The following is a 13992-nucleotide window of genomic DNA, read 5'->3' on the forward strand; positions in this document are numbered from 1 at the left end:
TAAGGACAGAAGGAAGGTCTAAGGACAGAAGGAGGGTTTAAGGACAGAAGGAGGGTCTAAGGACAGAAGGAGGAGCTAAGGACAGAAGGAGGGTCTAAGGACAGAAGGACGGTCTAAGGACAGAAGGAGGGTCTAAGGACAGAAGGAGGGTCTAAGGACAGAAGGAGGGTCTAAGGACAGAAGGAGGAGCTAAGGACAGAAGGAGGGTTTAAGGACAGAAGGAGGGTCTAAGGACAGAAGGAGGGTCTAAGGACAGAAGGACGGTCTAAGGACAAAAGGAGGGTCTAAGGACAGAAGGACGGTCTAAGGACAGAAGGAGGGTCTAAGGAAAGAAGGAGGGTCTAAGGACAGAAGGAGGGTCTAAGGACAGAAGGAGGAGCTAAGGACAGAAGGAGGGTTTAAGGACAGAAGGAGGGTCTAAGGACAGAAGGACGGTCTAAGGACAGAAGGAGGGTCTAAGGACAGAAGGAGGGTCTAAGGACAGAAGGAGGGTCTAAGGACAGAAGGAGGGTCTAAGGACAGAAGGAGGAGCTAAGGACAGAAGGAGGGTTTAAGGACAGAAGGAGGGTCTAAGGACAGAAGGAGGGTCTAAGGACAGAAGGACGGTCTAAGGACAAAAGGAGGGTCTAAGGACAGAAGGACGGTCTAAGGACAGAAGGAGGGTCTAAGGAAAGAAGGAGGGTCTAAGGACAGAAGGAGGGTCTAAGGACAGAAGGAGGGTCTAAGGACAGAAGGAGGGTCTAAGGACAGAAGGAGGAGCTAAGGACAGAAGGAGGGTTTAAGGACAGAAGGAGGGTCTAAGGACAGAAGGAGGGTCTAAGGACAGAAGGAGGGTCTAAGGACAGAAGGAGGGTCTAAGGACAGAAGGAGGGTCTAAGGACAGAAGGAGGAGCTAAGGACAGAAGGAGGGTCTAAGGACAGAAGGAGGGTCTAAGGACAGAAGGAGGGTTTAAGGACAGAAGGAGGGTCTAAGGACAGAAGGAGGAGCTAAGGACAGAAGGAGGGTCTAAGGACAGAAGGAGGGTCTAAGGACAGAAGGAGGGTTTAAGGACAGAAGGAGGGTCTAAGCACAGAAGGAGGAGCTAAGGACAGAAGGACGGTCTAAGGACAGAAGGAGGAGCTAAGGACAGAAGGAGGGGCTAAGGACAGAAGGGGGGTCTAAGGACAGAAGGAGGGTCTAAGGACAGAAGGAGGAGCTAAGGACAGAAGGACGGTCTAAGGACAGAAGGAGGAGCTAAGGACAGAAGGAGGGGCTAAGGACAGAAGGGGGGTCTAAGGACAGAAGGAGGGTCTAAGGACAGAAGGAGGAGCTAAGGACAGAAGGACGGTCTAAGGACAGAAGGAGGAGCTAAGGACAGAAGGAGGGGCTAAGGACAGAAGGGGGGTCTAAGGACAGAAGGAGGAGCTAAGGACAGAAGGACGGTCTAAGGACAGAAGGAGGAGCTAAGGACAGAAGGAGGGTCTAAGGACAGAAGGAGGGTCTAAGGACAGAAGGAGGAGCTAAGGACAGAAGGAGGAGCTAAGGGTCTAAGGACAGAAGGAGGGTCTAAGGACAGAAGGAGGAGCTAAGGACAGAAGGAGGGTTTAAGGACAGAAGGAGGGTCTAAGGACAGAAGGAGGGTTTAAGGACAGAAGGAGGAGCTAAGGACAGAAGGAGGAGCTAAGGGTCTAAGGACAGAAGGAGGGTCTAAGGACAGAAGGAGGGTCTAAGGACAGAAGGAGGAGCTATGGACAGAAGGAGGGTCTAAGGACAGAAGGAGGGTATAAGGACAGAAGGAGGAGCTAAGGACAGAAGGAGGGTCTAAGGACAGAAGGAGGGTCTAAGGACAGAAGGAGGAGCTAAGGACAGAAGGAGGGTCTAAGGACAGAAGGAGGGTCTAAGGACAGAAGGAGGAGCTAAGGACGGAAGGAGGGTCTAAGGACAGAAGGAGGGTCTAAGGACAGAAGGAGGAGCTAAGGACAGAAGGAGGGTCTAAGGACAGAAGGAGGGTCTAAGGACAGAAGGAGGGTCTAAGGACAGAAGGAGGAGCTAAGGACAGAAGGAGGATCTAAGGACAGAAGGAGGGTCTAAGGACAGAAGGAGGGTCTAAGGACAGAAGGAGGGTCTAAGGACAGAAGGAGGAGCTAAGGACAGAAGGAGGGTCTAAGGACAGAAGGAGGAGCTAAGGACAGAAGGAGGGTCTAAGGACTGAAGGAGGGTCTAAGGACAGAAGGAGGGTCTAAGGACAGAAGGAGGAGCTAAGGACAGAAGGAGGGTTTAAGGACAGAAGGAGGGTCTAAGGACAGAAGGAGGGTTTAAGGACAGAAGAAGGGTCTAAGGACAGAAGGAGGAGCTAAGGACAGAAGGAGGGTCTAAGGACAGAAGGAGGGTCTAAGGACAGAAGGAGGAGCTAAGGACAGAAGGAGGGTTTAAGGACAGAAGGAGGGTCTAAGGACAGAAGGAGGGTTTAAGGACAGAAAGAGGAGCTAAGGACAGAAGGAGGAGCTAAGGGTCTAAGGACAGAAGGAGGGTCTAAGGACAGAAGGAGGGTCTAAGGACAGAAGGAGGAGCTATGGACAGAAGGAGGGTCTAAGGACAGAAGGAGGGTATAAGGACAGAAGGAGGAGCTAAGGACAGAAGGAGGGTCTAAGGACAGAAGGAGGGTCTAAGGACAGAAGGAGGAGCTAAGGACAGAAGGAGGGTCTAAGGACAGAAGGAGGGTCTAAGGACAGAAGGAGGAGCTAAGGACGGAAGGAGGGTCTAAGGACAGAAGGAGGGTCTAAGGACAGAAGGAGGAGCTAAGGACAGAAGGAGGGTCTAAGGACAGAAGGAGGGTCTAAGGACAGAAGGAGGGTCTAAGGACAGAAGGAGGAGCTAAGGACAGAAGGAGGATCTAAGGACAGAAGGAGGGTCTAAGGACAGAAGGAGGGTCTAAGGACAGAAGGAGGGTCTAAGGACAGAAGGAGGGTCTAAGGACAGAAGGAGGGTCTAAGCACAGAAGGAGGAGCTAAGGACAGAAGGACGGTCTAAGGACAGAAGGAGGAGCTAAGGACAGAAGGAGGGGCTAAGGACAGAAGGGGGGTCTAAGGACAGAAGGAGGGTCTAAGGACAGAAGGAGGGTCTAAGGACAGAAGGAGGAGCTAAGGACAGAAGGAGGGTCTAAGGACAGAAGGAGGGTCTAAGGACAGAAGGAGGGTTTAAGGACAGAAGGAGGGTCTAAGGACAGAAGGAGGAGCTAAGGACAGAAGGAGGGTCTAAGGACAGAAGGAGGGTCTAAGGACAGAAGGAGGGTCTAAGGACAGAAGGAGGGTCTAAGGACAGAAGGAGGAGCTAAGGACAGAAGGAGGGTTTAAGGACAGAAGGAGGGTCTAAGGACAGAAGGAGGGTCTAAGGACAGAAGGACGGTCTAAGGACAAAAGGAGGGTCTAAGGACAGAAGGACGGTCTAAGGACAGAAGGAGGGTCTAAGGAAAGAAGGAGGGTCTAAGGACAGAAGGAGGGTCTAAGGACAGAAGGAGGGTCTAAGGACAGAAGGAGGGTCTAAGGACAGAAGGAGGAGCTAAGGACAGAAGGAGGGTTTAAGGACAGAAGGAGGGTCTAAGGACAGAAGGAGGGTCTAAGGACAGAAGGAGGGTCTAAGGACAGAAGGAGGGTCTAAGGACAGAAGGAGGAGCTAAGGACAGAAGGAGGAGCTAAGGACAGAAGGAGGGTTTAAGGACAGAAGGAGGGTCTAAGGACAGAAGGAGGGTTTAAGGACAGAAAGAGGAGCTAAGGACAGAAGGAGGAGCTAAGGGTCTAAGGACAGAAGGAGGGTCTAAGGACAGAAGGAGGGTCTAAGGACAGAAGGAGGAGCTATGGACAGAAGGAGGGTCTAAGGACAGAAGGAGGGTATAAGGACAGAAGGAGGAGCTAAGGACAGAAGGAGGGTCTAAGGACAGAAGGAGGGTCTAAGGACAGAAGGAGGAGCTAAGGACAGAAGGAGGGTCTAAGGACAGAAGGAGGGTCTAAGGACAGAAGGAGGAGCTAAGGACGGAAGGAGGGTCTAAGGACAGAAGGAGGGTCTAAGGACAGAAGGAGGAGCTAAGGACAGAAGGAGGGTCTAAGGACAGAAGGAGGGTCTAAGGACAGAAGGAGGGTCTAAGGACAGAAGGAGGAGCTAAGGACAGAAGGAGGATCTAAGGACAGAAGGAGGGTCTAAGGACAGAAGGAGGGTCTAAGGACAGAAGGAGGGTCTAAGGACAGAAGGAGGGTCTAAGGACAGAAGGAGGGTCTAAGCACAGAAGGAGGAGCTAAGGACAGAAGGACGGTCTAAGGACAGAAGGAGGAGCTAAGGACAGAAGGAGGGGCTAAGGACAGAAGGGGGGTCTAAGGACAGAAGGAGGGTCTAAGGACAGAAGGAGGGTCTAAGGACAGAAGGAGGAGCTAAGGACAGAAGGAGGGTCTAAGGACAGAAGGAGGGTCTAAGGACAGAAGGAGGGTTTAAGGACAGAAGGAGGGTCTAAGGACAGAAGGAGGAGCTAAGGACAGAAGGAGGGTCTAAGGACAGAAGGAGGGTCTAAGGACAGAAGGAGGGTCTAAGGACAGAAGGAGGGTCTAAGGACAGAAGGAGGAGCTAAGGACAGAAGGAGGGTTTAAGGACAGAAGGAGGGTCTAAGGACAGAAGGAGGGTCTAAGGACAGAAGGACGGTCTAAGGACAAAAGGAGGGTCTAAGGACAGAAGGACGGTCTAAGGACAGAAGGAGGGTCTAAGGAAAGAAGGAGGGTCTAAGGACAGAAGGAGGGTCTAAGGACAGAAGGAGGGTCTAAGGACAGAAGGAGGGTCTAAGGACAGAAGGAGGAGCTAAGGACAGAAGGAGGGTTTAAGGACAGAAGGAGGGTCTAAGGACAGAAGGAGGGTCTAAGGACAGAAGGAGGGTCTAAGGACAGAAGGAGGGTCTAAGGACAGAAGGAGGAGCTAAGGACAGAAGGAGGGTCTAAGGACAGAAGGAGGGTCTAAGGACAGAAGGAGGGTTTAAGGACAGAAGGAGGGTCTAAGGACAGAAGGAGGAGCTAAGGACAGAAGGAGGGTCTAAGGACAGAAGGAGGGTCTAAGGACAGAAGGAGGGTTTAAGGACAGAAGGAGGGTCTAAGCACAGAAGGAGGAGCTAAGGACAGAAGGACGGTCTAAGGACAGAAGGAGGAGCTAAGGACAGAAGGAGGGGCTAAGGACAGAAGGGGGGTCTAAGGACAGAAGGAGGGTCTAAGGACAGAAGGAGGAGCTAAGGACAGAAGGACGGTCTAAGGACAGAAGGAGGAGCTAAGGACAGAAGGAGGGGCTAAGGACAGAAGGGGGGTCTAAGGACAGAAGGAGGGTCTAAGGACAGAAGGAGGAGCTAAGGACAGAAGGACGGTCTAAGGACAGAAGGAGGAGCTAAGGACAGAAGGAGGGGCTAAGGACAGAAGGGGGGTCTAAGGAAGGAAGGAGGGTTTAAGGACAGAAGGAGGGTCTAAGGACAGAAGGAGGAGCTAAGGACAGAAGGAGGGTCTAAGGACAGAAGGAGGGTCTAAGGACAGAAGGAGGGTTTAAGGACAGAAGGAGGGTCTAAGCACAGAAGGAGGAGCTAAGGACAGAAGGACGGTCTAAGGACAGAAGGAGGAGCTAAGGACAGAAGGAGGGGCTAAGGACAGAAGGAGGGTTTAAGGACAGAAGGAGGGTCTAAGGACAGAAGGAGGGTTTAAGGACAGAAGGAGGAGCTAAGGACAGAAGGAGGAGCTAAGGGTCTAAGGACAGAAGGAGGGTCTAAGGACAGAAGGAGGGTCTAAGGACAGAAGGAGGAGCTATGGACAGAAGGAGGGTCTAAGGACAGAAGGAGGGTATAAGGACAGAAGGAGGAGCTAAGGACAGAAGGAGGGTCTAAGGACAGAAGGAGGGTCTAAGGACAGAAGGAGGAGCTAAGGACAGAAGGAGGGTCTAAGGACAGAAGGAGGGTCTAAGGACAGAAGGAGGAGCTAAGGACGGAAGGAGGGTCTAAGGACAGAAGGAGGGTCTAAGGACAGAAGGAGGAGCTAAGGACAGAAGGAGGGTCTAAGGACAGAAGGAGGGTCTAAGGACAGAAGGAGGGTCTAAGGACAGAAGGAGGAGCTAAGGACAGAAGGAGGATCTAAGGACAGAAGGAGGGTCTAAGGACAGAAGGAGGGTCTAAGGACAGAAGGAGGGTCTAAGGACAGAAGGAGGGTTTAAGGACAGAAGGAGGGTCTAAGCACAGAAGGAGGAGCTAAGGACAGAAGGACGGTCTAAGGACAGAAGGAGGAGCTAAGGACAGAAGGAGGGGCTAAGGACAGAAGGGGGGTCTAAGGACAGAAGGAGGGTCTAAGGACAGAAGGAGGGTCTAAGGACAGAAGGAGGGTCTAAGGACAGAAGGAGGAGCTAAGGACAGAAGGAGAGTCTAAGGACAGAAGGAGGGTCTAAGGACAGAAGGAGGGTTTAAGGACAGAAGGAGGGTCTAAGGACAGAAGGAGGAGCTAAGGACAGAAGGAGGGTCTAAGGACAGAAGGACGGTCTAAGGACAGAAGGAGGGTCTAAGGACAGAAGGAGGGTCTAAGGACAGAAGGAGGGTCTAAGGACAGAAGGAGGAGCTAAGGACAGAAGGAGGGTTTAAGGACAGAAGGAGGGTCTAAGGACAGAAGGAGGGTCTAAGGACAGAAGGACGGTCTAAGGACAAAAGGAGGGTCTAAGGACAGAAGGACGGTCTAAGGACAGAAGGAGGGTCTAAGGAAAGAAGGAGGGTCTAAGGACAGAAGGAGGGTCTAAGGACAGAAGGAGGGTCTAAGGACAGAAGGAGGAGCTAAGGACAGAAGGAGGGTTTAAGGACAGAAGGAGGGTCTAAGGACAGAAGGACGGTCTAAGGACAGAAGGAGGGTCTAAGGACAGAAGGACGGTCTAAGGACAGAAGGAGGGTCTAAGGACAGAAGGAGGGTCTAAGGACAGAAGGAGGGTCTAAGGACAGAAGGAGGGTCTAAGAACAGAAGGAGGGTCTAAGGACAGAAGGAGGGTCTAAGGACAGAAGGAGGAGCTAAGGACAGAAGGAGGGTCTAAGGACAGAAGGAGGGTCTAAGGACAGAAGGAGGGTCTAAGGACAGAAGGAGGGTTTAAGGACAGAAGGAGGGTCTAAGCACAGAAGGAGGAGCTAAGGACAGAAGGACGGTCTAAGGACAGAAGGAGGAGCTAAGGACAGAAGGAGGGGCTAAGGACAGAAGGGGGGTCTAAGGACAGAAGGAGGGTCTAAGGACAGAAGGAGGGTCTAAGGACAGAAGGAGGGTCTAAGGACAGAAGGAGGAGCTAAGGACAGAAGGAGGGTCTAAGGACAGAAGGAGGGTCTAAGGACAGAAGGAGGGTTTAAGGACAGAAGGAGGGTCTAAGGACAGAAGGAGGAGCTAAGGACAGAAGGAGGGTCTAAGGACAGAAGGACGGTCTAAGGACAGAAGGAGGGTCGAAGGACAGAAGGAGGGTCTAAGGACAGAAGGAGGGTCTAAGGACAGAAGGAGGGTCTAAGGACAGAAGGAGGAGCTAAGGACAGAAGGAGGGTTTAAGGACAGAAGGAGGGTCTAAGGACAGAAGGAGGGTCTAAGGACAGAAGGACGGTCTAAGGACAAAAGGAGGGTCTAAGGACAGAAGGACGGTCTAAGGACAGAAGGAGGGTCTAAGGAAAGAAGGAGGGTCTAAGGACTGAAGGAGGGTCTAAGGACAGAAGGAGGGTCTAAGGACAGAAGGAGGGTCTAAGGACAGAAGGAGTAGCTAAGGACAGAAGGAGGGTTTAAGGACAGAAGGAGGGTCTAAGGACAGAAGGACGGTCTAAGGACAGAAGGAGGGTCTAAGGACAGAAGGACGGTCTAAGGACAGAAGGAGGGTCTAAGGACAGAAGGAGGGTCTAAGGACAGAAGGAGGAGCTAAGGACAGAAGGAGGGTCTAAGGACAGAAGGAGGGTCTAAGGACTGAAGGAGGGTCTAAGGACAGAAGGAGGGTCTAAGGACAGAAGGAGGGTCTAAGGACAGAAGGAGGGTCTAAGGACAGAAGGAGGAGCTAAGGACAGAAGGAGGAGCTAAGGGTCTAAGGACAGAAGGAGGGTCTAAGGACAGAAGGAGGAGCTAAGGACAGAAGGAGGGTCTAAGGACAGAAGGAGGGTCTAAGGACAGAAGGAGGAGCTAAGGACAGAAGGACGGTCTAAGGACAGAAGGAGGAGCTAAGGACAGAAGGAGGGTCTAAGGACAGAAGGAGGGTCTAAGGACAGAAGGAGGAGCTAAGGACAGAAGGAGGGTCTAAGGACAGACGGAGGAGCTAAGGACAGAAGGAGGGTCTAAGGACTGAAGGAGGGTCTAAGGACAGAAGGAGGGTCTAAGGACAGAAGGAGGAGCTAAGGACAGAAGGAGGGTTTAAGGACAGAAGGAGGGTCTAAGGACAGAAGGAGGGTTTAAGGACAGAAGGAGGGTCTAAGGACAGAAGGAGGGTCTAAGGACAGAAGGAGGGTCTAAGGACAGAAGGAGGAGCTAAGGACAGAAGGAGGGTTTAAGGACAGAAGGAGGGTCTAAGGACAGAAGGAGGGTTTAAGGACAGAAGGAGGAGCTAAGGACAGAAGGAGGAGCTAAGGGTCTAAGGACAGAAGGAGGGTCTAAGGACAGAAGGAGGGTCTAAGGACAGAAGGAGGAGCTATGGACAGAAGGAGGGTCTAAGGACAGAAGGAGGGTATAAGGACAGAAGGAGGGTCTAAGGACAGAAGGAGGGTCTAAGGACAGAAGGAGGAGCTAAGGACAGAAGGAGGATCTAAGGACAGAAGGAGGGTCTAAGGACAGAAGTAGGAGCTAAGGACAGAAGGAGGGTCTAAGGACAGAAGGAGGGTCTAAGGACAGAAGGAGGGTCTAAGGACAGAAGGAGGGTCTAAGGACAGAAGGAGGAGCTAAGGACAGAAGGAGGAGCTAAGGACAGAAGGAGGGTCTAAGGACAGAAGGAGGAGCTAAGGACAGAAGGAGGGTCTAAGGACTGAAGGAGGGTCTAAGGACAGAAGGAGGGTCTAAGGACAGAAGGAGGAGCTAAGGACAGAAGGAGGGTTTAAGGACAGAAGGAGGGTCTAAGGACAGAAGGAGGGTTTAAGGACAGAAGGAGGGTCTAAGGACAGAAGGAGGAGCAAAGGACAGAAGGAGGGTCTAAGGACAGAAGGAGGGTCTAAGGACAGAAGGAGGAGCTAAGGACAGAAGGAGGGTTTAAGGACAGAAGGAGGGTCTAAGGACAGAAGGAGGGTTTAAGGACAGAAGGAGGAGCTAAGGACAGAAGGAGGAGCTAAGGGTCTAAGGACAGAAGGAGGGTCTAAGGACAGAAGGAGGGTCTAAGGACAGAAGGAGGAGCTATGGACAGAAGGAGGGTCTAAGGACAGAAGGAGGGTATAAGGACAGAAGGAGGAGCTAAGGACAGAAGGAGGGTCTAAGGACAGAAGGAGGGTCTAAGGACAGAAGGAGGAGCTAAGGACAGAAGGAGGGTCTAAGGACAGAAGGAGGGTCTAAGGACAGAAGGAGGAGCTAAGGACGGAAGGAGGGTCTAAGGACAGAAGGAGGGTCTAAGGACAGAAGGAGGAGCTAAGGACAGAAGGAGGGTCTAAGGACAGAAGGAGGGTCTAAGGACAGAAGGAGGGTCTAAGGACAGAAGGAGGAGCTAAGGACAGAAGGAGGATCTAAGGACAGAAGGAGGGTCTAAGGACAGAAGGAGGGTCTAAGGACAGAAGGAGGGTCTAAGGACAGAAGGAGGGTCTAAGGACAGAAGGATGTTTTAAGGACAGAAGGAGGGTCTAAGCACAGAAGGAGGAGCTAAGGACAGAAGGACGGTCTAAGGACAGAAGGAGGAGCTAAGGACAGAAGGAGAGGCTAAGGACAGAAGGGGGGTCTAAGGACAGAAGGAGGGTCTAAGGACAGAAGGAGGGTCTAAGGACAGAAGGAGGGTCTAAGGACAGAAGGAGGAGCAAAGGACAGAAGGAGGGTCTAAGGACAGAAGGAGGGTCTAAGGACAGAAGGAGGGTTTAAGGACAGAAGGAGGGTCTAAGGACAGAAGGAGGAGCTAAGGACAGAAGGAGGGTCTAAGGACAGAAGGACGGTCTAAGGACAGAAGGAGGGTCTAAGGACAGAAGGAGGGTCTAAGGACAGAAGGAGGGTCTAAGGACAGAAGGAGGGTCTAAGGACAGAAGGAGGAGCTAAGGACAGAAGGAGGGTTTAAGGACAGAAGGAGGGTCTAAGGACAGAAGGAGGGTCTAAGGACAGAAGGACGGTCTAAGGACAAAAGGAGGGTCTAAGGACAGAAGGACGGTCTAAGGATAGAAGGAGGGTCTAAGGAAAGAAGGAGGGTCTAAGGACAGAAGGAGGGTCTAAGGACAGAAGGAGGGTCTAAGGACAGAAGGAGGGTCTAAGGACAGAAGGAGGAGCTAAGGACAGAAGGAGGGTTTAAGGACAGAAGGAGGGTCTAAGGACAGAAGGACGGTCTAAGGACAGAAGGAGGGTCTAAGGACAGAAGGACGGTCTAAGGACAGAAGGAGGGTCTAAGGACAGAAGGACGGTCTAAGGACAGAAGGAGGGTCTAAGGACAGAAGGAGGGTCTAAGGACAGAAGGAGGGTCTAAGGACAGAAGGAGGGTCTAAGGACAGAAGGAGGGTCTAAGGACAGAAGGAGGAGCTAAGGACAGAAGGAGGATCTAAGGACAGAAGGAGGGTCTAAGGACAGAAGGAGGGTCTAAGGACAGAAGGAGGGTCTAAGGACAGAAGGAGGGTCTAAGGACAGAAGGAGGGTTTAAGGACAGAAGGAGGGTCTAAGCACAGAAGGAGGAGCTAAGGACAGAAGGACGGTCTAAGGACAGAAGGACGGTCTAAGGACAAAAGGAGGGTCTAAAGACAGAAGGACGGTCTAAGGACAGAAGGAGGGTCTAAGGAAAGAAGGAGGGTCTAAGGACTGAAGGAGGGTCTAAGGACAGAAGGAGGGTCTAAGGACAGAAGGAGGGTCTAAGGACAGAAGGAGTAGCTAAGGACAGAAGGAGGGTTTAAGGACAGAAGGAGGGTCTAAGGACAGAAGGACGGTCTAAGGACAGAAGGAGGGTCTAAGGACAGAAGGACGGTCTAAGGACAGAAGGAGGGTCTAAGGACAGAAGGAGGGTCTAAGGACAGAAGGAGGAGCTAAGGACAGAAGGAGGGTCTAAGGACAGAAGGAGGGTCTAAGGACTGAAGGAGGGTCTAAGGACAGAAGGAGGGTCTAAGGACAGAAGGAGGGTCTAAGGACAGAAGGAGGGTCTAAGGACAGAAGGAGGAGCTAAGGACAGAAGGAGGAGCTAAGGGTCTAAGGACAGAAGGAGGGTCTAAGGACAGAAGGAGGAGCTAAGGACAGAAGGAGGGTCTAAGGACAGAAGGAGGGTCTAAGGACAGAAGGAGGAGCTAAGGACAGAAGGAGGGTCTAAGGACAGAAGGAGGGTCTAAGGACAGAAGGAGGAGCTAAGGACAGAAGGACGGTCTAAGGACAGAAGGAGGAGCTAAGGACAGAAGGAGGGTCTAAGGACAGAAGGAGGGTCTAAGGACAGAAGGAGGAGCTAAGGACAGAAGGAGGGTCTAAGGACAGAAGGAGGAGCTAAGGACAGAAGGAGGGTCTAAGGACTGAAGGAGGGTCTAAGGACAGAAGGAGGGTCTAAGGACAGAAGGAGGGGCTAAGGACAGAAGGAGGGTTTAAGGACAGAAGGAGGGTCTAAGGACAGAAGGAGGGTTTAAGGACAGAAGGTGGGTCTAAGGACAGAAGGAGGAGCTAAGGACAGAAGGAGGGTCTAAGGACAGAAGGAGGGTCTAAGGACAGAAGGAGGAGCTAAGGACAGAAGGAGGGTTTAAGGACAGAAGGAGGGTCTAAGGACAGAAGGAGGGTTTAAGGACAGAAGGAGGAGCTAAGGACAGAAGGAGGAGCTAAGGGTCTAAGGACAGAAGGAGGGTCTAAGGACAGAAGGAGGGTCTAAGGACAGAAGGAGGAGCTATGGACAGAAGGAGGGTCTAAGGACAGAAGGAGGGTATAAGGACAGAAGGAGGAGCTAAGGACAGAAGGAGGGTCTAAGGACAGAAGGAGGGTCTAAGGACAGAAGCAGGAGCTAAGGACAGAAGGAGAGTCTAAGGACAGAAGGAGGGTCTAAGGACAGAAGGAGGAGCTAAGGACAGAAGGAGGGCCTAAGGACAGAAGGAGGGTCTAAGGACAGAAGGAGGAGCTAAGGACAGAAGGAGGGTCTAAGGACAGAAGGAGGGTCTAAGGACAGAAGGAGGGTCTAAGGACAGAAGGAGGAGCTAAGGACAGAAGGAGGATCTAAGGACAGAAGGAGGGTCTAAGGACAGAAGGAGGAGCTAAGGACAGAAGGAGGGTCTAAGGACAGAAGGAGGGTCTCAGGACAGAAGGAGGGTCTAAGGACAGAAGGAGGGTCTAAGGACAGAAGGAGGAGCTAAGGACAGAAGGAGGGTCTAAGGACAGAAGGAGGAGCTAAGGACAGAAGGAGGGTTTAAGGACAGAAGGAGGGTCTAAGGACAGAAGGAGGGTCTAAGGACAGAAGGAGGGTCTAAGAACAGAAGGAGGGTCTAAGGACAGAAAGAGGGTCTAAGGACAGAAGGAGGAGCTAAGGACAGAAGGAGGATCTAAGGACAGAAGGAGGGTCTAAGGACAGAAGGAGGGTCTAAGGACAGAAGGAGGGTCTAAGGACAGAAGGAGGGTCTAAGGACAGAAGGAGGGTCAAAGGACAGAAGGAGGGTTTAAGAACAGAAGGAGGGTCTAAGCACAGAAGGAGGAGCTAAGGACAGAAGGACGGTCTAAGGACAGAAGGAGGAGCTAAGGACAGAAGGAGGGGCTAAGGACAGAAGGGGGGTCTAAGGACAGAAGGAGGGTCTAAGGACAGAAGGAGGGTCTAAGGACAGAAGGAGGGTCTAAGGACAGAAGGAGGAGCTAAGGACAGAAGGAGGGTCTAAGGACAGAAGGAGGGTCTAAGGACAGAAGGAGGGTTTAAGGACAGAAGGAGGGTCTAAGGACAGAAGGAGGAGCTAAGGACAGAAGGAGGGTCTAAGGACAGAAGGAGGAGCTAAGGACAGAAGGAGGGTTTAAGGACAGAAGGAGGGTCTAAGGACAGAAGGACGGTCTAAGGACAGAAGGAGGGTCTAAGGACAGAAGGACGGTCTAAGGACAGAAGGAGGGTCTAAGGACAGAAGGAGGGTCTAAGGACAGAAGGAGGGTCTAAGGACAGAAGGAGGAGCTAAGGACAGAAGGAGGGTCTAAGGACAGAAGGAGGGTCTAAGGACTGAAGGAGGGTCTAAGGACAGAAGGAGGGTCTAAGGACAGAAGGAGGGTCTAAGGACAGAAGGAGGGTCTAAGGACAGAAGGAGGAGCTAAGGACAGAAGGAGGAGCTAAGGGTCTAAGGACAGAAGGAGGGTCTAAGGACAGAAGGAGGAGCTAAGGACAGAAGGAGGGTCTAAGAACAGAAGGAGGAGCTAAGGACAGAAGGAGGGTCTAAGGACTGAAGGAGGGTCTAAGGACAGAAGGAGGGTCTAAGGACAGAAGGAGGAGCTAAGGACAGAAGGAGGGTTTAAGGACAGAAGGAGGGTCTAAGGACAGAAGGAGGGTTTAAGGACAGAAGGAGGAGCTAAGGACAGAAGGAGGAGCTAAGGGTCTAAGGACAGAAGGAGGGTCTAAGGACAGAAGGAGGAGCTATGGACAGAAGGAGGGTCTAAGGACAGAAGGGCGGTCTAAGGACAGAAGGAGGGTCTAAGGACAGAAGGAGGGTCTAAGGACAGAAGGAGGGTCTAAGGACAGAAGGAGGAGCTAAGGACAGAAGGAGGGTCTAAGGACAGAAGGAGGGTCTAAGGACTGAAGGAGGGTCTAAGGACAGAAGGAGGGTCTAAGGACAGAAGGAGGGTCTAAGGACAGAAGGAGGGTCTAAGGACAGAAGGAGGAGCTAAGGACAGAAGGAGGAGCTAAGGGTCTAAGGACAGAAGGAGGGT

Source organism: Eucyclogobius newberryi, unplaced genomic scaffold (assembly GCF_026437365.1).
Source record: "Eucyclogobius newberryi isolate DKJ021-1_F unplaced genomic scaffold, fEucNew1.0.hap1 SCAF_6, whole genome shotgun sequence".
NCBI lineage: Eukaryota > Metazoa > Chordata > Actinopteri > Gobiiformes > Gobiidae > Eucyclogobius > Eucyclogobius newberryi.